The sequence below is a fragment of the Petromyzon marinus genome, chromosome 78 (genome assembly GCF_048934315.1).
Source record: "Petromyzon marinus isolate PM22_M1 ecotype Great Lakes invasive population chromosome 78, UKy_Petmar_22M1.pri1.0, whole genome shotgun sequence".
Classification (NCBI taxonomy): Eukaryota; Metazoa; Chordata; class Hyperoartia; order Petromyzontiformes; family Petromyzontidae; genus Petromyzon; species Petromyzon marinus.
In genome coordinates this window covers 1,324,651-1,347,108 of record NC_133744.1, presented here as the reverse complement: position 1 = coordinate 1,347,108, position 22,458 = coordinate 1,324,651, and the positions used below count along the sequence as shown (strand labels likewise).

The window sequence follows — 22,458 nt, the reverse complement described above, 5'->3', positions numbered from 1 at the left end:
AAATCATCTCAACTCGCAAAACACATCCATCCATACTCTTTGGTTCTTTCGGTAAAGTCACGTAGAAAGAAAAAAAAATATAAAATAAAAATAAACCACGACGTTTCGATCGCAACACACGCATTCGTCATCAGGTGAGACAGACACAGCAGCAAAACTGCTTAAAACAGGCGAGAGAGCTGCCTTGACAAGAGGTCATATAGGTCTGAGCTGGGTAAGTGGGCGGGGATGGAGGTGGAAGAGAGAGGGGGCGGGGCAGAAAGTGGAGATAGGCAGGGGCGCTGCATTAGCGCCAGGGGGAGACAGGGGAGGGCAGAGATAAGAGAGGGGAGGCAAGGAGAGAGAGAGAGAGGGGTGGGGCATAGATAATCGGTGGCATGGGTAGAGAGAGGCTTTGTTAAAGTGAGACTTTAGCATGTTGACATAAGATCACAGAGCCACCGCCAAGTCGAGTTCGGCACGCGGAGGTGGCTACGTTGGTGGGAAAACATTTTAAAGTGTTTAATTAATGTAAAATGAAGAGCTACTCCTGCTTCCATCCAGTTCACCGTGGAAGTGGAAATTCACAGAACTCTACCATTTCTGGATATTCTGCTCCGACAAGGTCGAAATGATTAAATGACACACAGCATTTACCGAAATAAAAGGCACACTGACGCCTATGTAAATGTAGAGCCACACCATCACTCCGCACAAAAAAATCCGCTCTCATCAAGACGCTCATACATCGTGCTAAGAAAGTGTCAGATGGTGATAGTCTGAGACGTGAAATTAAACATTTTAAAGAAGCACTGCAATTCAATGATTACAATGATGCACAAATATACAAGGAATGCCAAAAAACTAATCAAATAACACGAGCATTGAACCTGACCAAGTAATTAAAACTTCTCAATACCGTACATTGCGGAGTAACTGATAAACTAGCCAGATGTTTGTAAAAACAAAACATCCAATTCAGATTTGGCATGGTACATAAAATACTGAAATGATTATCTCGTACAAAATAGGTATCACCAAAGCTATCAACAGAAGGTGTGTACATAATAACGGTTTTTGGGTTAGATCGCGTTTATTTATAAATGTGTCGTAACCCTCCACCACCCGACACGGCCAATCAGCAAAAAAAGTGTCACGTTGACAAAAGACAAATAATTCACTACTTTAGCCCACCGGTGTGTTGAAGAGTGAATCCACATTTACAGTTTGAGTACGACGTTTCGCTGGTAAATACATCCAGCATCATCGGGCAAATCGCCAGAATGGTAAAGCCCTCGCTTGCTCCCGGTTTAATATAGAGCAGCAGGGTGACGTCATCACTTAACTCATTATGAATAACTTAACTTATTATGAATAATATTGGTCGCGAAAGCCTACGTGTTAAACTGAGAAGGTGTGTACCGGATTCATTGCACTTGTGGCAAATTCTATGTTAGACAAACAGGAGAAATGATCAGCACTAGACTAAAATAACACCAAATAAATAGCAAATACTCCAAATACAACTGTCAGCAGTGGCAGAACACGTGTGCCAACAAGGACTCTCAATTGATTTTGATAATGTTGAAGTTAGTGAAAAGCTAGTTACTACTGGCCAAGACTAATTAAAGTATCTACCGAATTTTAGAGAAGTTAAAATATTTTTAACCCTTCGGATAGCTACAGACTTGGTGCTGCTTGGAAGCGAATCATCAAATAATACGTTGTTTAAATGTATACCAATACAGGTCACCATGCTTCAATAGGGATGACCGTTGGTATGGCTATTTTAGCACACACAATCGACGGAAAGTACAAGAACAATTATTTGCATAATGTGCTTGTAAAATGTATGTTGATTACCTGATGAATTACCCAACCGGAAATGGATACCCATAGTCATTTATCTGCATTCATTAAACTCCTCCCACTTCTAGCAAGAAGTGAAACAAGTATTGCCATCACATGCACCCCTTTATATAAGGAACGAAACAGAAGGACTTCTCCACAAATCTGGCTGTTGCCTGATGAACCTGGTTGTAATTACTGGCGAAACGTCGTACTCAGATTGTAAATGTTGTCACTTTGTTCTTCAACACACGCAGAATGTAATTGATGTTGCCGTCCCATTTATACATTGGAGAACGAGGAGGTTACTTGGTGTTGAAGAGAGGGTCTGGCGACAGCAGAGTGCGCAGTGCCTGCCCTTGTTACCTTCTTGATGCTGTGCTCAAGCTGCTGACGTAGCATGCGGTCGTTTGGATCCCTTTGGTGTAGCTACATTCGCGTGGTGAAATTATCGAACAAAAAGTTGAAGGAGTCACTTTCCCGTACATGGACTGTGACATTGTTTGTACCAATTGGGACTGTCTCTGTTCTCCGATGCTGTTGCTAAATTGGTATTGATTCACACTGAAGAGTTGATTTTATGTTGCATTTATTAAGCATTCCCCGAGTTTAAATTTCAATTGTGGGAGGCATGTTCATGACGACCATGGTGTTTGGTTTCGATCATCCCCCCAAAATCACCCTTACGATATGGGGACTGCGAGAACAGAGTTCGCAGTCTCTGGCGAGCAGGAACAAGTCCACACGGGCAAGCTAGCCCCATAGCGTGGTTAGACTCGAGGGAGGATAAAAATATTTTTTAAACCCAGAAATGTGTGCCGAATGGTCACGACTCACCTAAAAACGAATGAAAATATGGTTTCATACGTGACAAGTAAGAGTCACTTTTTGCGGAATATCTGTGGAAAATACGCGAGCATGACAAGTTAGAAGTTGGAGATCAGCCTGAACACAGGGCAAGGGTTACTCCTGGATAGCAGTGGCTCTGCACTGCCCTAGGATATGTGCTGTGGAATCTCAAAAACCAAAACATATTCGCAGGCCCTCCTTTATGCCCTGATAACAAACACACACGCACACATATATAATGTGCAATTACCATTCAATAAGTGCAATCACAATTGTTTAAGGCACTTTAACATATAGGACACAACGACCAATATTTCGACTCATAATTTATTTTTTTGTCGATTATTGTTACAAAATATGTGTCATAAACCCTCCCTGCCTGACACACCCATTTAATAGAGTTGTTACATGAACAATCTTACCAATTTATTATTGATTTAGCACAACTGCGTGGGAGAGCAATTCTCAAAGATTAACAACTGGGTTCCAGTGACATCATGGCCGAGTGAGTAGCGCTGAACGAACTGTTCATACGCCAACTCGTCTACTTAACGCTTTGTTTTCCCTCCAGAGTGATAGTTTACATGGTTGGTAGTTTATTTACTTATCCCTTCGGTCATAGAAGCCTGCCGGCAGCTTGAAAAAAACCGGGTTGCTTGTAAACGGAGCTCTAAACGGTCCTTAGCGTGCTCCCTAGGATTCGTGCCTAAGATTTGCAACTCGAGCTTGCCTCATAGCTTGGTTCAAGAAACCCCAAACCCTGCTTACTCGCTAGTAATGGATGGACAGGTCTCGCGGCAAGAGAGCTAAGTCTTCGTCTTCAATAAACTCCCCGGTCAAGGCTAGACTGGAGACCCCAGTGGGAGGCAACGGGAACTTCGACACGCTGAAATGTGTTAAGTGGTGACTTTGCTTCACCTCAACCTTTTGTAAGGGATGTCAGGACAGTGGAGCAGGAACAGTGGGAAGGGGAGGAGCAGGCGAGGAGATATGAGAGGGGGGCTGGGAGGGCACGAACGGAGAGACTGGGGGGAAACGGATAAAGAAGGCTAGGGACGATTGTGGACTGGGGGAATCAATAAAAGATGAACCCCCTGCAACCTCGTGTCGGCTCTCCTTTACATCTGGTTGCAGCAGTGGGATCGACAATGGCTACAAGGGCAACAAAGGGGCCTGCTCAATTGAGCAGAAGTAGGGTGTCCAGACCCCATGGAGCACCTCATGGAGAGGGGCTCACCAGTGCCGGAGACCCCCTCTCCCACTCGCACTACCAGAGGAGGCACCACGGGGCCTGGTGACCGACCAGCCGGCTGGGCATGAACCACAACTAGCGCTGTCACGCCAGCCACTGCCACTCCTGCCAAGACCACCAGGGCTAAACACCAAATGGGGTGGGTGCAGGTGGCAGGATGGGCATGCCAGCTGGGGCCCGTCAGCTGGGGCCCGTCGAGAAATTCGTGGCTGAGGGAGGCACTAGGGAGGCGTTTGTCCGCCAATTCGAGGCTGCCTTCCACCCTCTCGAATGGTCAAACGAAGAGGCACTACGAGTGCTGCCATCCATTCTGGATTACGATGCACTCGCCTCTTACACCTCCCTTCCCACGCGCAACAAGACCGCGCTACAGGCAGCCCATGAAGCTTCGGGGGAAGTCTACTCTCCAGTTGAGGGTGCCTTCATACGGTTACAGGACCACCAGCGGGTGGCTAGAGAGTCGTCTTTAGCCTACAGGGGGTGCACTGCTCGTTTTGTCAAAGAGGGCTTTCCCTCTCCTGGCCGATGAGGCGCTCGATGACCTCGTGGTCGAGCACCTCGTCGCCCTATGCTTGCCACGCTGCCGTTGTAATGCCGGTGGTGACACAGGCCAAGTGTATTCGCTGTGGGCTACCCGGATCCTGCAAGCCCATCAACAGGTCATGGGCCAGGTGCTATCAGTGGGCCAGGTGGCTTGTGCTGCGGGGGTGGGTGGGGGTAGCAGCCGGCCTGCTACAACGGTGCTACCAGGGTCAGCGACACCAATCGCCGGCCCTGCACCATGGCCACATGCTGTCTAAATGGCAGCTCAGAATGGACCTCCAGCAGCCATTGCTGTGGGAGGTCTACGCGGCGATCTGGGGGTCTGATGGACCAGAGAGACCAGGGGCGCGACCGGCCACCGCTCTGCTGGCAGGCGGCTCTACAACACCGCGCTGAGCCGCCCCAGACAAAACGCCCCATGGGGTCTGCCACCACTGTGGTCGAGAGGGGCACGTGGCAAGGGGGTGGCCCACATGGAGCCGAGGCGGAAACACCAACAGGAAACCAGGCAAGCGACGCCGTCCCGACCTACTCGGCGCGCGAGTACATCGGGCTGGTCGGCCGGGCTGGCAGCTCACACTGCAGACACCGCGACCTTACCGGTGGCCCTCTCGGGGTTGGCGCCGTCGGTTGTCGGGCCCCGGGCGCCGCTGCCGCCGCCGCATTGGTCGGGTGAGGTGGGTCTCGTCGGGGTCAGGGTTCAAGTCCGGGCCGGGGACCGAGTCGCAACCGGACGTGTTGCCGCAGTTAGGAAGTGACGTCATGGTCGGCAGTGACATCGCCCGCGCTGGGTGATGTTGCTGTTTGCCGGCAATGCCGGTGGGTTGCCAGGGGCAGCGACCCCAGGCTGAGGCAATCGCCGGGTGTGCCGTGGAGCTGTCTCACGCACGTCACAAGGGGGAGGTGTGGGGGGGGGGGGGGTGGGAACCTTGCACTACATGTTGGAGCCCACCCCACGTAACAAGGGCGCATTAACCCTGCTGCAACCCACCCCAAGGCAGGGAACCACATCCCCGTGCCTTTAACATCCAGGATAGCGAGCTGCCGCCTGTGTTCACACCCAGCAACACAATGGAAGAAGCTGGTCGGTGCAATCACGGGAGTGTCGGCACGCACCCTGGGTGACACGGGGGCATCGGCCACAATCATCTCGAGCACCATGCACGAGATGCTGCCATATAAAAATCGGCCTTTATTCCCCATCAAGACAATGTTCGTCATGGCAAACGGAGGGAGTATGGGCTTCCTAGGCCAGGTTAAAGCCCAGATGCAGACTTGGCAGCTCTCCGTTGCAGGACCCATTCTTGTCTCCGCAACACTGCCCGTGCCCTGCCTGTTGGGGACGGACTTTCTAAGGCAACTGCCAATGAAAATCGATCCGGCTTATGAGTGGGTGGAAGTCCAGGGAACTCATCTCCATTTCCTGAAGGTGGAGGGGGCCAGTTGGGGGGGGGGGGGGTACCCTACATGCAGGCTCTGGTCAGCGAGTCTGGTCTCCATTCCCCCGGGAGCCCAGATGCTGATACAGCTGTGATATCGGTCCTCTCATGTGACAGCCCTGCCAGACTCACCCATCCGGGTGTCTCCGATGCAAGTCAACCACTGAGACTATTGTCCAGGGGAAACTAGCATCTGTTCATTCAAGTGATGAACACCTCGAACAGAGCAGCGATGGTGCAGGTGAGAAAAAGGTTGTGGCCCACATTAGTCCCTTGTCACTAGGAGTCCCTGGAATGGGGCCTGAGCTCGCGGGAAGCATCAGCAGGTCCAAGACCAGTTGGCGTAGCCTGAGCCGGATTTGCCCGCCGATCAGAAGCACAAGCTGCACTCATTACCGCAGGAGTTATCTGATGTGTTCATCCGGGGACCGTTCGACCTAGTACACACGCATATTATTGCAGCACCACATCAACACGGTGGACGCCACACCCCTGCTCCAAAACACCTTTTTGCATGAGCCCAAAGGAAAAAAAGGGCACATTCAACAAGCGGTGCAGGAGATGCTGTGGGCCGACATCATTTCCCCATCCTGAAATCCCTCGGGGGCACTGGTGATCCTACTCAAGAAGTCAGACAGTTCACTGAGATTCTGCGTGGACTTCTGTTGCATCAATGCTGCCACGCTTGCCAACGCATATCCCCTACCGTGTATCGACGACGCACTTGATGCACTGTCAGGAGAAAATGTTTTCAGTATGCTGGATGGATTTGTTGTCTGGTTTCTGGCAGGCCCCACTGGTCGCGGACTCCCAGCCCAAAACAGCATTCTGCACACCACAGGGCCTGTTTGAATTCAACACCCTGCCTATGGGCCTCCAGATTGCACCGGCGATGTTGCAGTGCTTGATGGAGTTGGCCTTAGCAGGCCTATAATGGTATACATGCCTAATCTACCTGAAAACGTCATTGTCTTAAGCCAATCATTCGAGGAACACATTGGCCGATTACGTCAGGCATTTCTGCAGTTCCGGAACGCGAACTTGAAGCTCAAGCCGTCGAAGTGCCAACTCATGCGGTCGTCGGTTCCGCTGCTTGGGCCACGTCATCAGTAAGTTTAAAGTGGCTACAGACCCGGAAAAGACGGCCTGCATGAGGGCCTGGGCCGTCTCTACGAGGGATCCAGGGGTACGCAGGTTTGTGGGTTTCGTGTCCTACTACCGCCGGTTTGTACCCAAACTCTACAACCATTGTGAAGCCCTTGCACGTGTTGATGGTGAAGAACCAGAGGTGTTATTGGGGACCCCTGGAGGAGGAGGAATTCAAGCAGCTGCGCGCACGTCTGATGGATGCACCACCCTTGGCCTTTCCGGATTTCGGCCTCCCCTTTATCCTGGAAATAGACGCCAGCAATGTAAGCATCGGCAGTGTCTTGTTGCCAACCCAGCAGAGTCCAGAGGTGGTTATTGCCTGTGGCAGTCACGTGCTGTTACCAGCAGAGCAGCGGTACTGTGTCACACATAGGGAGCTCTTGGGGGTCATCCACTTCGTGCAGCAATTTTGACCCTACCTGTATGGTCGCAAATTTTTGGTCTGCACTGACCACGGAGCCTTGCAGTGTTCGCTCCACATCGACCTGCCTTTGGGCCGGCTGGCCAGGTGGATAGACCACCTGCAAGTCTACAGGTACGAGGTGGTACATCACAAGGGGACAATATACGCCAACGTGGAAGCATTGTCCTGGTTGGCGCCCCAGGGCCCTTGTGCATGCACCACAAACGCGGCACGCTGCAAGGAGGCAATGCCGGAGGGAACGGTTATCGCTCCCGTACACACGACAGAGGGCACACAGGGTGAGGTCCAGCTGACCGACCACGATCTAGGGCTAACCTTGGAGGATTGGAGATGTCTACAACAGGAGAAGGCCCCCTGCAAGCACTGTGCACCTAAGCGGAGGAAGTGGGAAGGAGTATGTTTTATGGGAGGACCTCCACATGATGGTTGGACCCAGTGGGATGCCAGTGATGCCTGGTGGTTCCGGATTCGCTGCGTCAACAGTTAGTCATGGATGTGCACTGCCACCAGCTGCTACACCTGGCTGGGTGGAAGACACTGTTCACATTACAAGGTCGTTACTTCAGGCCAGGCATGACCACTGACGTGCACCGACGGGTTACAACCTGCGTCAAATGTGCACGGCGGAAGCCACAATTGCAGTAACCAGGGTCAACGAATTGGTCACGTTGGAGATCCTGGGACCGCTGACGGTCATGCCACAGGGAAATGAATACCTTTTCCTTGGAGTCGAGTACTGCATTAGGTGGCTCCTTATCAAACGGCACAGCGCCTCGATGATGCCTTGGTGGGGGGCTATGTTCTTGATAAGGGGGCACCGGATCGGTTGCTCATGGATAAAGGCAGGAATTTCTCCTCGCAGCCACTAAAAGATGTCTGCTCTATCCTGGGCACTAACGTGGTCCAAACATCTTCATATCATCCCCAGACCGATATCATGGTGGAGCGGCTTAAATCGCACTATAGCGGCCATGCTGTCCCAAGTAGTGAACGAGAACCACTCCAAATTTTGATTTAAAGCTTTCGTGACTGCAGTAATTCATATTCTTAGTTTTTTCGGTAAAGTCACGTTGAAGAGAAACAACAAAATAATAAAATATATATAAAACAATAAAAAATTCTCACGACGTTTCGACCATAACTCAAACGGTCATCTTCAGGTCATCTTCAGGTGAAGATGACCGTTTGAGTTATGGTCGAAACGTCGTGAGAATTTTTTATTGTTTTATATATATTTTATTATTTTGTTGTTTCTCTTCAACGTGGTGACTTTACCGAAAAAACTAAGAATATGAGAACCACTCCGATTGGGACCTCCACATCCCATTGGTCTTAGCCGCGTACAGGGTGGCCCCGCACGCACCAACAGGATTCTCGACGTTTCCTGACATACGGACGGGACCCCATCCCGACTATTGAGGTGCAGCTGATGGACATTCCCACACGAGCCAACACATGGCCAAAGGCGCTAAAGGCCTCCCTCATTTATTTGAGGGAGGCCCGCCAAACGGCCGTGGCCGCATAGCCCGACAACCAAGGGAAAGGACAGTGACAGCCAAGCCCTTTAAAGTCGGGGACTAGGCATGGCTACACTGTCCTCAGGTGCAGGTCGGCCTCTCATCAAAATGGCACCGACCCTGGAAAGGGCCGGTGAAGGTCGTAAAACAACTCCGACCTCAGTGCGTCCTGGTCCAACTGGGTTATTGACGATGGTTTGTGCACCCCATCTGCCTTAAGACATGCATCTCTCCACCTCCATCACCTACATCATCCTCTGCTGAGGAAATTCCATCGTCATCACCATCGTCACCGCCATCATCATCATCATCACCCCTACCCGGGGCCAAGGGTCGCCAGCCACTACTCCCCAACCTGCGGGGTCTTCAGTGCCCTGTGTTCCTTTGTCACCCACAGTGCCCCATGTGAGGCCTGACGGGGAGACAGCATGACCGGTGGTCGCAGGGGCCCGAGAGACAGCCGCACGGGACAATGAGACACCAGCGCCACCAACCCAAGGACCGCGATGAGAGGGGCTCTGACGGAGGTCATCTGTGGCCTGTGGATGTCCGGGCTGTTACGGTGCACTGGCTGGAGACCCGGGCAGACCCATTCAATTGATATTGTTGTTGTTGTTATATTATGTAATTGCTGGGGGTTAAGGGTTGTTGTTACTGTAAATGGGAGGGGGGGGGGGGGTGGTGGCTTATGGGGAGACTGAAATGTGATCTAAGGGATGTCAGGGGAAGGATTCCAGCCAAAAGGAGGGGGACAGTGGAGTGGGAACAGTGGAGAAGAGGAGGAGCAGGCGAGGAGATTTAGGAGGGGGGCTGGGGGGCAAGAAGGGAAAGACTGGTGGGAAATGGACAAAGAAGGCTGGGGACGAGTGTGGACTGGGAGAATCAATAAAGGACGAACCCCCTGCAACCTCGTGTCGGCTCTCTTTTACATTTTTATCAAATACTATACACTGGATAAGTTGGTTTAGCAGTCCTGTCGACTTCAGTGGCTTATGCTACTGATTACTGATACACGGTACATGGACACTCACTTTCCATGATCAGTTAACACGGAGTGCTGTTGTATACGTGTGTTGAAAGTTTAACAAAAAATACAATTATAATGAAAAATACGAAAAATTACGTAATTAAGCAAATTTGGGTAATGATGTAAATCAGGTAAAAATGATACAATTATTAAATATGTGTGTAATTAATGTTAATTGATGTTAATCGTGAGTGTAATGGGATCAATCGTATGTGTGATTAGTTAAGTGTGAAATGTTACGTGAACATGTATGGGTATGATGTGTATTATCTATGTGTGTGTGAGTATGTGTATTATTAGTGTGTGTTTTTTTCATGATCAATAGGTGTGTGTGTGTGTAGTTAAGTGTATTATTATTATTATTGGCTCTTTCGTTGTCTACTGTTTGTATTATGTGTGTGTGGTTATTTGTGATTGATGTGTGTGTGATGTGATGCTTAGCATCATTGTCGAGGGGTGTATTACCAATCGTAATAATACAATTGATCTCAGTTTAACTTTTGCTGATTATGATACTGCGTAAACATTTACTGATTTTGATTTTAGCATAATTATGTCCGGTCTCAGGATTCAGATCTCGCCGCAGGATACAGTTTTAGTAATTAAGATAATTGCCCACGAACTCAGGATGGAAGCACTCAGACTCTTATGTATTAAGCAACTTTACTATCTATAAACACTCCAACTCACCTGCCTACAAACTGGCCCGTTTTCTGTCTGATATATTGCTTCCATTCACTGTCAAGACTACCTCAGCAGTACATAACTCCCCTCCTTTGGTCTCTCTAATCAAGGGCATTTCACTGTCCCCAGATGGTTTTCTCGTCAGCTTTGATGTAGTTTCTCTGTTCACCAAGGTTCCTGTGCCTGACACCTTAGCAATAATTGAAGATTTAGTCCAACATGGACTGAACCCTGAGGTTCCTACTCTGGTTAGGCACTGCCTTACCAACACTTACTTCACCTGGAATGGTACTTTCTACAAACAAAATGAATGTACCCCCATGGGTTCCCCCTTATTACCAGTGATCGCGAATGTTTTCATGGATATATTTGAAACAGATGCCATCCAGACATCCGCCCTACGCCCTTCCGTGAGGAATAGATATGTAGATGACACTTTCGTCATTTGCCCACATGGCCTGCCAGCATTGAACCAATTTCTCAATCACATTTATTCCATACACCAATCCATCAAATTCACCATGGAAGTGGAGAAGGATGGTAAGCTACCATTCCTGGATATTTTGTTTGAGAAGAGACCTAATGGCTCGTTGGGACACTCTGTCTACAAGAAAGCAACCCACGCAGATTCCTATCTGAAACCTGATTCCCACCACCATCCGGCCCAGAAGAATTTCCTCATCAAAACACTACACCATAGGGCCCACTGCATTTCCGACCAACACCACATAACCAGCGAACTGGAACACGGACACCAGGCTCTTAAGATGAATAGGTACTCGGACCGCATTATTCACAAAGCTGTGTCTCCAACCAGGGAGAAACAACCACCTGAGACACTGATCAAAACCATCACGTTACGATACCATAGCAGGCGTTACCAAAAATATTTCCAAAATCTTAAACAAACACAAGATCCAGGTCCGATTCAGTACAGTACACAACGTCCGTGATCTAATCCCACCTGTAAAGGATGTCATTCCTGAAATGCAATATCCTGGAGTCTACAAACTAAGTTGCACCTGTGGTGGGTGTTACATTGGGGAAACGAAACGACATTTTTCGGACCGTGTTCACGAGCACAGGTCAGATCTGAAACACGGCAGAACTAATACCTCCGCCGTAGCTGACCATTGCTATAACGCTGTTTGCTCTCATTATATTGTTTTTATCCGAAACCAAGGTACTCTGCAAACCTGCGGGCTACTATCAAAGGTTTATTCATGAAGCCATCCAGATATATAAACATAGACATAACTTCAACCGAGAAGATGGATACAAATTGAGCAATCATTAGAAGGATCTTATTAACCAGGTAAAACCTTAACGGCTATGGTGTTGCCTTCATATCCGCATCTCCAGTTTCTTCAGCCTCCCACTCCCAGCCCCGCCCACTTCCCCACCCCTCCCCCCCCCACCGGCATTTTGCTGTGCTCGCCCTTTAATCCCTCTAGCTAGCAGCACTCCACTCCCCCTACCCCACACGCCCCTCTTTATCTCTCCTCCCTGGGTCCTCCCCCCTCTTTTACCTATATAGCTTCTTGTTACAGCAGCCCTTTTGTCCACTTCAGCAATTGTTTATTGCTGTGGTTGTCTCACATGATGACGGATGCTTGTGTTGTGCCTGAAACGTCGTGATTTAATTTATTTTCCTTTATACCTATGTGACTTTACAGAATAACCAAACAGTATGGATCCCTGCAGTCACAAAAAATTTAAATCTAGATAAAATGTTTAATCTCTCGCACCAGACTCTCACCATCTGACACTGTTTTAGCCCGATGTATGAGTGTCTTGATAAGAGAGGATTTCTGAGCTGGGTGCTGATGTGAATCTGTATTCAGATAGGCATCAGTGTGCGTTTGCTTTCTGTAAACGCTGTGTGTTATTTTACTGTTTAGGCCATGTCCAAGCAAAATATCTAGGAACGGGAGTGTGTTATTCACCTCCATTTCCATGGTGAACTGGATGGCCGGGTTTTGTGCATTAAGATGATTTAGAAACTCATTAAGTGTATCTTTACCATGTGACCAGACAGCCAAAGTGTCATCAACGTCGTGATTGTTTTGTTTTAATATCATTTTATTGTATTTCTACATACGTGACTTTACCGAAAAAAACCAATGAGTAATTTTATGCAGTCACGAAAGTTTTAACACTTTATTGTCATCGACACATCTAAACCAAAAGGATGGTTTTAATGTCCTCAAGGCAAGTGCTCTTGTTTCAAAGTTTTCCACGTACAGATTTGCTATAGCATGAGATAAAGGAGAGCCCATTGCGGCTCCTTTTTGTTTAAAGAAATCCCCTCTCCATAAGAAGTAAGTGTTATTTCAACAATGGTCAGCTAGTTTCGGAATATTATTTGGTAAACCTGTATTCTTTACTAGTGTATCAATTAATTTAAGTGACTCGTTCACTGGAACCTTTGCGAATAGAACGGTCTGAGTATCCAAGATCTGTCTCCAACCATGGAGAGACAACCCCCTGAGACGCTGATCAAAACCATCACGTTACCATCTATACCAGGTGTTACCAAATTTTTTTCCAAAATCTTAAACAAACACAAGATCAAGGTCCGATTCAATACAGTACACAAAATCCGTGATCTGATCCCATCTGTGAAGGAGGTCATTCCTGACATACAATACCCTACAAACTGAGCTGTACCTGTGGCAGCAGTTACACTGGAGAAACGAAACGACATGTCTCGGACCATGTACGTTAACACAAGGCAGATTTGAAACACGGCAGAACCAATACCTCTGCCGTAGCTGACCATTGTTATATTGCCGTGGGTTCGCAATATATTGTTTTTTTCCGAGACCAAAGTGCTCCGCAAACCGCCGGGCTACCTTCAAAGATGTGTACATGAAGCCATCCAGATATGTAAACACAGAGATAACGTCAACATAGAAGATTGGTGCAAGCTGAGCAATCATTGGAAGGGCGTTTTTAAGCAGGTTGGTCGGAATTTGCTGTGATACTTCCATCCTTCCTGCCGTTTGTGATTTCCCACATTAACAGGGCGACCTCCCCATCCTCAACCTGTTCACCGATGACCCACCCCCTATCACCCTCCCCTTTGCCTCCCCCCTTTCTTCCTTCTTTAGCTACAGTGAGGGAAAAAAAGTATTTGATCCCCTGCTGATTTTGTACGTTTGCCCACTGACAAAGAAATGGTAGGTTTATTTGAACAGTGAGAGACAGAATAACAACAACAAAATCCAGAAAAACGCATGTCAAAAATTTTATAAATTGATTTGCATTTCAATGAGGGAAATAAGTATTTGACCCCCTCTCAATGAGAAAGATTTCTGGCTCCCAGGTGTCTTTTATACAGGTAACGAGCTGAGATTAGGAGCACACTCTTAAAGGGAGTGCTCCTAATCTCAGCTTGTTACCTGTATAAAAGACACCTGTCCACAGAAGCAATCAATCAATCAGATTGCAAATTCTCCACCATGACCAAGACCAAAGAGCTCTCCAATGATAGCAGGGACAAGATTGTAGACCTACACAAGGCTGGAATGGGCTACAAGACCATTGCCAAGCAGCTTGGGGAGAAGGTGACAACAGTTGGTGTGATCGCAAATGGAAGAAATACAAAAGAACTGTCAATCTCCCTCGGCCTGGGGCTCCATGCAAGACCTGACCTCGTGGAATTGCAATGATCATGAGAACGGTGAGGAATCAGCCCAGAACTACACGGGAGGATCTTGTCAATGATCTCAAGGCAGCTGGGACCATAGTCACCAAGAAAACAATTGGTAACACACTACGCTGTGAAGGACTGAAATCTTGCAGCGCCCGCAAGGTCCCCCTGCTCAAGAAAGCACATATACATGCCCGTCTGAAGTGTGCCAATGAACATCTGAATGATTCAGAGGAAAACTGGGTGAAAGTGTTGTGGTCAGATGAAACCAAAATAGAGCTCTTTGGCATCAACTCAACTCGCTGTGTTTGGAGGAGGAGGAATGCTGCCTATGACCCCAAGAACACCATCACACATGGAAGTGGAAACATTATGCTTTGGGGGTGTTTTTCTGCTAAGGGGACTATGGACGGGGCCAACTACCATCAAATCTTGGGTGAGAACCTCCTTCCCTCAGCCAGGGCATTGAAAATGGGTCGTGGATGGGTATTCTAGCATGACAATGACCCAAAACACACGGCCAAGGCAACAAAGGAGTGGCTCAAGAAGAAGCACATTAAGGTCCTGGAGTAGCCTAGCCAGTCTCCAGACCTTAATCCCATAGAAAATCTGTGGAGGGAGCTGAAGGTTCGAGTTGCCAAACGTCAGCCTCGAAACCTTAATGACTTGGAGAAGATCTGCAAAGAGGAGTGGGACAAAATCCCTCCTGAGATGTGTGCAAACCTGGTGGCAAACTGCAAGAAACGTCTGACCTCTGTGATTGCCAACAAGGGTTTTGCCACCAAGTACTAAGTCATGTTTTGCAGAGGGCTCAAATACTTATTTCCCTCATTAAAATGCAAATCAATTTATAAAATTTTTGACATGCGTTTTTCTGTTTTTTGTTGTTGTTATTTAGTCCCTCACTGTTCAAATAAACCTACCATTAAAATTATAGACTGATAATTTATTTGTCAGTGGGCAAACGTACAAAATCAGCAGGGGATCAAATACTTTTTTCCCTCACTGTACATGCTAATCTCTCACATTAATAGGGCGACCTCCTCCTGTCCTCATCACCTATGCCCACCCCCCTCTCACCCTCGCCTCTTGCCTCCCCCCTTTCTTCCTTCTCTAGCTCTGCCCACTTGCCCTTGAGTGGAGCCCACCAAAACCCTTTATAAACTGTTGTTGTCAGCAACTTTTTCTCCTATGTCAGCGGTTGTCCTGTTGTATCGGTGCCACCTGATGAAGGTCGCTTGTGTTGCCATCGAAACGTCATGCTTTATTTTATTTTATTTCTACTTACGTGACTTTACCGAAAGAACCAAAGAGTTCGGAATCCTGCAGTTATGAAAGCTTCAAATCAATACGATCACTACAGTAGTTTATAATGATTAACTAGTTTCTGCTCACTCAACAGTAGTATAAACTGACTATAGTAGTATTTACTAACTCGATAGTAGAATCTTCTGACTTGATAGCAGTATACACTGACTATAGTAGTATATACTAACTCTATAGTAGTGTCTTCTATCACTATAGTAATATCTTCTATCACTACAGTAGTATATACTGACGGTAGTAGTATCTACTATCACAGCAGTAGTATTTGCTGACTATAGCATTATCTACTTACTCTATAGTAGTATATATAATGAATATAGTATATACTGACTTTAGTCATATGCACCTTCTCTTTAATAGTATTCATCAACTCTATAGTGGTATCTGCTAACTCTTTAGCAGTATCTGCTATCACTACTGTAGAAAATGCTGACTATAGTAGTATATACTAATATACTAATTCGACAGTAGTACCTGCCTACTATAGAGTAGTGTCCACCGACTCTATCTTCGTATCTACCGACTCACTCTATAAAAGTAGAAATAGATTATATAGCAGTATCTACTAACGCTACAAAGTGCTGTGGTGAGGCCAATTCCCATGGAGTGCCACCGGTCTTTCCCAGATTGCCCAGGTGGCAGAAGTGGCACCTTGGTAGGCTGGAGCTGGGCTGCTACCGCCCACCATCCCCCCGCCTCCTCTACAGTAGTAGTATCTATGGGCTATAGTAGTATTTACCATTTTTTTGGCATTTTGAACACCATTGAAAATCCTCCCCCGCTCCCCGTCCCCACCGATCGTGTGTGCATTGCTAGGGGCAAAGACCACGAGATAGCATATGCTGCACATGCATAGAGACGTGCTTTAAACTTGACGGATGAGAACATCGCTTTTTCGTCATGTGGCATATCGCGTGGTATCTGGGTACTTTTTTGATAAGTAAACCCCACAGTTTGTCAGTTAAAAGCGTCACAAGGGTGTGTACACACACAGACAGACAAAATTAACATTTATACTGTAGATATGATAGAATATTATTCATGTCAGCTGCAATGAGGAGAGTGAGATAGATTTTGCTAGCCCAATAGCACAGGTGTTGATGCAAAGCGATTGCTTAAACAGTAGCCAGTGAATAGTGAGGCAAGATTCTACGTCCATTTAGAATGATAAGCGGCGCATTTTTTCCGCAGTAATACTATATCTAATTGAAGAGGAGTTTAAATCCAGTTTTTCAAAATCAGGTTCCGGAGTAAATTATTCATGGCAATATAGTTGCTACCCAGAGCACGGACCACTTCCAGCCATCAGAACAATCTTCCACAAAGAAAGTAAGCAAAGGATGCATTCTTACCTGTCCAAGGTGCAAGATAAGGATACTCCTTCAATCTCTACTCTCACATTCGGCTTGGCCAATGGTTTTTCACTGCAAAAAAAAGGTCATTAGTAGCTTAAATTATCAAGAAATAACTAACATCACTTATATTTTACAGATAAAAAAAATACTACTTACCTAAAGTGCAATGTACAACATTCAGTTAGTCTGGCTGGTGCATATGGAGAAGGATTGCATGCAGCGGTCACATCACTTAAAAGTGAGTACAACTTGGTGCTACGCTGAGTGGAGCTCACGTCAAGGTGGGTTGCACTGCTGAAGGTAAGGTTGGGCTGCACACAATTTCTGCAACACACAATGTGGGTGCAGCTGCAAAACCTACGTTTGAAATAGTGGGCAGTGAGTTGAATTAAAAAACAATTGTATTCAGGTGTTCATGTGAAATCTGGCCTTTCGTGTCTGACCAAATTTAATCATTTGAGATTTCAAGAGTTTCGGTAATACACAGAGTATATATATTAAAGTAGTAAATTAATAAGCTCATTTTGTTTACGTGACAAACCTTACTGGCTGTGTCGGGAGGTGGAGGGTTACGGCACAGTTATACGTATGCGATCTTACCCAAAAAACTTTACTATGAAAATTGTTAGTGGCGAAATCCTACGTGTTAATTTGACTTTATTATGCATAACATGACTATATTATTACTATTACACTGATAAATTGGATTGCAGAATAAGTCATGAAAACAATTATTGCAATGACAATTACATGAATTATCATTTTCTACAAAATGAAAAGTTTAACGGTTTGTTCCATGTTCTAGTATGTCACCTGCAACCTGGCATTTAATTGGAACAAAGATACGTTATAAAACATGTCCGTACTGTATTAGTTTTGAAATTCGTGTTTCGATCAAATCGTTCATAATCATTTATAGAATGTAATGGGTCACAGCAATGCATTCCTATCGAGAAGACCCAACAAACAGTCACTGGCCATCAGAGTAATAATTCATGTCTCTGAGAATTATGGGGACAAAAAAAAAACACATCAGAAGGATAGAATCAATTCATACCAATATAGGATTCCTCGCAAATGACATCCATCCATCTCGATGGTCACTTCAATTTTGTTGCCACTCACTGTGTGGGCTGATGTCACTGGGGAAAAAGAGTAATGATTAATTTCAGTGATTTATGACGAATTAACTCATTTCAATTATATACATTTTAATACAGTTCTTACCTTGTGCAGCACAACAATATAATGTTACAAGTAAAGAAGATATTGTAAAAACTTCACGTGAAAACACGCATCTTATGACCCCGTCTTTCAAAATATGTGCTTGATGTAGAGGATTGTTCTTCCTTATTAGTGAGGGCCCAGGGATATGTGGAAGTCTTTCGACCACTCCACCAAACACGAACTCCAATGTAATAACTGGGCACGGGTTGATGATGGAGAAGCAGAAATTGTATTTATATGATTGGTATCATTTCCAAGGTATTAGAAATTATACAAGAAAAACTCAACAAATGTGAGTGATGGACAATTGAACGATATATCCTAATATATAAACACCCAGGTCTGTGATTCTGTCATTCTGTCATTATGTGATTAACGCGGCACGGATTGGTTGAAGTGAGTCACGTGACCGGGACCAAGCAGCCAACCAGAGGTGCGTCCCTCACAAACATGTACGCCCCCGAAACAGGCACGGGTAGGATGACGTCCCCGACGCGCACGTGATCACGCACGTATGGGCGGTGACGTCAGCTCTCTTTCACAACACCTCAGCCGCGTTCGTGTGTAATGACGGCATGCCTCCAGCCACGACAAGCGTACACACAGCCTGCGGTGGGCCTTCATCCAGCAGTGCATTTGAACACTAAAAAAAGTACAGCGCTCATGTACACTGCTGACTTTTTCCACTATGAAAGTTAAATTATGCAATAAACACACAGGTTAACGAGGAGTTTTACGGGCCGCCGTCATCAACAACAACGACAACAACATCCACAAGAACATCATTATCATCAACAACATCTACTAATAGGGGTTTCCCCTTTTTTTCTGGCAACAAAACTGACACCTTTTGCAAGGAATCATGTTTACATTAACCACAATACTTGCAGTCAGAATGCAAAAAAAAAAAACAGTACTCTGATAATTTATGCATTGTCCTTGTGCCTTTTGGCATCATCTGGTCAAACACCATATGAGACTAGGCTCCAAGGAAAGCTTTTTTCTGGTGTGGACCAATTAGTTTCAAGGACAATGCATAAATTATCAGAGTATTTCTAGATTTGAAGCTTTCGTGACTGCAAGGATTCATACTCTTTGGTTTTATTCGGTAAAGTCACGTAGGTAAAATGAAATAAAAGAAAACAATTGAATCACGACGTTTCGGAGGAAACACAAGCTTCCGTCTTCAGGTGGAATAGTCACAGCAGAATATCTGTGTCAAGTGCACAGCTCTGAGACGATCGGATTTATATATAGGTTAAGGGGGGGAGGAGCTAGAAAGGAACGTGGGTGGGTGGGAAGGCTGAGTTAAGCCGTTTTTGAAAACGAAAGAAGCAGCTAAAGTTTGGTATACCACCACTGAAAATTGCTGTACAATTAAAAGGCAGCTAACGTTTGACTTGATTTATGACATCTTTCCAATGGTTGCTTAATTTGAAACCATCCTCTCGGTTGAAGTTGTGTCTGTGTTTGTATATCTAGATGGCCTCGTGGACAAATGTCTGGTAATAACCAGGAGGTTTGCAGAGTACCTTGGTATCGGAGAAAACAATGTCATGATAACCCACAGTGTTGTAACAGTGATCAGCCACGGCAGAATAATTTGTTCTGCCGTGTTTTAAATCTAATTTGTGCTCGCGAATTCGGTCAGAGATATGTCGTTTCGTCTTCCCGATATAGCAGTCACCGCAGATACAACTCAATTTGTAAACACCGGGGTACTGTAAGTCAGGAATGACATCCTTTACGGATGGGATCAGATCACGAATTTTGTGTACTGTGTTGAACCGAACCTGGATCTTGTGTTTGTTTAAAATTTTGGAAATATTTTTAGTAACGCCTGCTATGTATGGTAACGTGATGATTTTGATCGGAGTATCAAGTGGTTGTTTCTGTATGGTGGGAGAAACAGCTTGGCGGATGGTACGGTCAGAGTATCCATTCTTCTTGAGGGCCAGATGTATATGTTTTAATTCAGAGGAGACAGCACAGGGCAGCCGGCTGTGTCGGGACCTAGCCCTGGACCCCGAACCCCTGGGAAGTTGTTCACGCCTTTGTATTGTTAAAGATTTGTAATAAACAATTGGCGGAAGCCCTTAACCTACCTCAGCCTCAGAGTGAGTCGTCGGGAACTTCTCAACTACTGGTGTCAGGAGTGGTTACGTTGCCGCCGCCATGCCTAAAACTGGCGGGCGGCGTGAGAATCCACCGGCGGGACGCCGGGAGAGTGCCGACGACGTTGGGGAGGCTCCGGCTGCGACCCCGGGGGGCAGTCCGGCGCCCCGGAGACGGACTGCCCCCCGTGGAGATGGACTCGGCGGGGCAGGAGGTGTCGGCTGCTGGGGGTCCCAGCGCATCACCGCCGCCGGTGGCGGGGGGTGGCGACGCCGAGGGGCGGTCGCAGCTGCTCCTGCGGGCGATGGAGCAGCTGCGACCGCCGACCCGTACCGAGGTGGAGGGAGCGCGGACGCGCCCACCCGGCCCACGCTCCGAGTGGCACCGCCGGATTCCCCCGCCGTCTCGCCGCCCGCCAATTTGGAAGTCGGCGGCCACGTTGGTGGGGGCGCCGCAAGCGGACGCAATTTCCGCTGCTGTACACGAGCCACCGCCCAGGGCACGCCTGGAGTTTTCGCTGCGGCGGCGGGAGGAGGGGGAGTCGCCATTGGCCTTCCGCCGCTCGCTCCTGGCCCTGGCACAGGGCAGGGCGCTGGACTCGATGGCCCTGGAACGGCTACTCGACCGACCTGGCACGTGAGCTGGGGATCGCTTTGTCCATCGGTAGCGATCGCCAGATCAACGTCGTTGGCGGTGGCCGAGAACATCCAGGCGCACCTCTCCCTCCGCCAACAGCCGCCGGATGGCGGCGTGCGCGGGGATCCCGGTGCCAGAAGGGGAGGCCGCCTCTCGGGGTGTGGACACCCTGAGAGGCCCTGGCGATCCCCGGTCGTCGCGGGAGGGGGGGGCGGGTGGTCGCCGTCCGGAGCAGCGGGGGCGGCCGGGACCTTCCCGCCCGCAGGACGCTGCCACGGTGACCTGCTTCCGCTGAGGTCAGCAGGGCCACATTGAGCAGGGGGTGTAGGAATGCCCCGGGGGCCTTCAGCAAGGGGGGCTCCAACTCCTCCCGGACTCTCGTCGGCATCGAGCCCAGGGCCCCAGGGCTCCAGGCGAGTCGCGACGCATCGCCCGCGCGGCCGCCCCCACTCACCTCATGCATCTAGCGGGGCTGGGGCCCATCGTCAGGGGGGGTTTGTCCTCGAGGGGTCGGGTGCACCACCATTGTCACCCACTGGATGGCCCAGGCGGACCCGCCACGCGGCCCTGCAATATTCGCCGAGGTGCTCCAGGAGTACCCCTGTGACGTTATCCACAGAAAGGGGGCACTGCATGGAAATGCGGATGGCTTGTCCAGATTTGCCGGCAGGCGGCGGGTGTGCTTGCACCCTGGGCTCTAGCCGTTGCAAGGCCCCAGGGGAGGTCGCGGCCCAGTTGGTCGCATCGGCCGAGACGGCCACCCCCCCCCCCCGGGTGTGGCGACGCTCCGCGGATTTCGGCCCGGGACTCCCCCGGGAGGTATGGTCCAGCTTGCAGTTGGAGGATTCCTCTCTGCTGAAGCTACGGCTCAGCTTCGTCGGCGGCCCCAGCGATCGCCGCGCATGACGGGACTCCTCATGCGTTGGGATGCCCGATTGGAACGCTATTGCGTGGTTGTGCCCACTAGCCTGCGTGGTAAATTAACCCGAGCCATTCACGAGAAGCTTATGCACCTTGGCTACCACAAGACCCTATTGACCCTTAAGCGGGACTATTACTGGCCAGGTGTGGAGGGTGACGTGGCACTGATTTTGAAGGGTAGCCACGACTGCGCGCGGAGCAAGGCCCCAGTTGTCCAGGACCGGGCCCTCGCTGCAGTCCATCCGGGTTTCTCGCTTTAATGAACTCGTGGCGCTCGACATCTTGGGCCCATTCCCTGCATCCCAACGGGGCCATGAATACCTCTCGGTGGGCGTTGAGTACCTCACACGTTGGCCTGTGGCGTGGCCTTTGGTCCATCAGTCGGCCTCTTCTACCACCGTGGCGTTCGTCCAGGGGTACACGTGTTGGACAAGGGCGCGCCGGAACAATTGTTGACGGATCAGGGGCGGAATTTCTCGTCTAAGCTGCTCAAGGAGGTGTGTGACCTCCTT

The 22,458-nt window shown here is 48.3% G+C and overlaps 1 long non-coding RNA gene across 1 annotated transcript; it reads right to left on the bottom strand.

Moving 5' to 3' along the window:
- Nucleotides 1-1,972: 1,972 nt before the first annotated feature.
- On the bottom strand, nucleotides 1,973-18,190 carry LOC142907401 (uncharacterized). Its single transcript, XR_012931001.1, has 3 exons — nucleotides 18,105-18,190; nucleotides 17,045-17,116; nucleotides 1,973-2,726 (listed from the first exon to the last, which is right to left on the bottom strand). It is a non-coding gene; the product is annotated as an uncharacterized LOC142907401 (long non-coding RNA).
- Nucleotides 18,191-22,458: the final 4,268 nt, after the last annotated feature.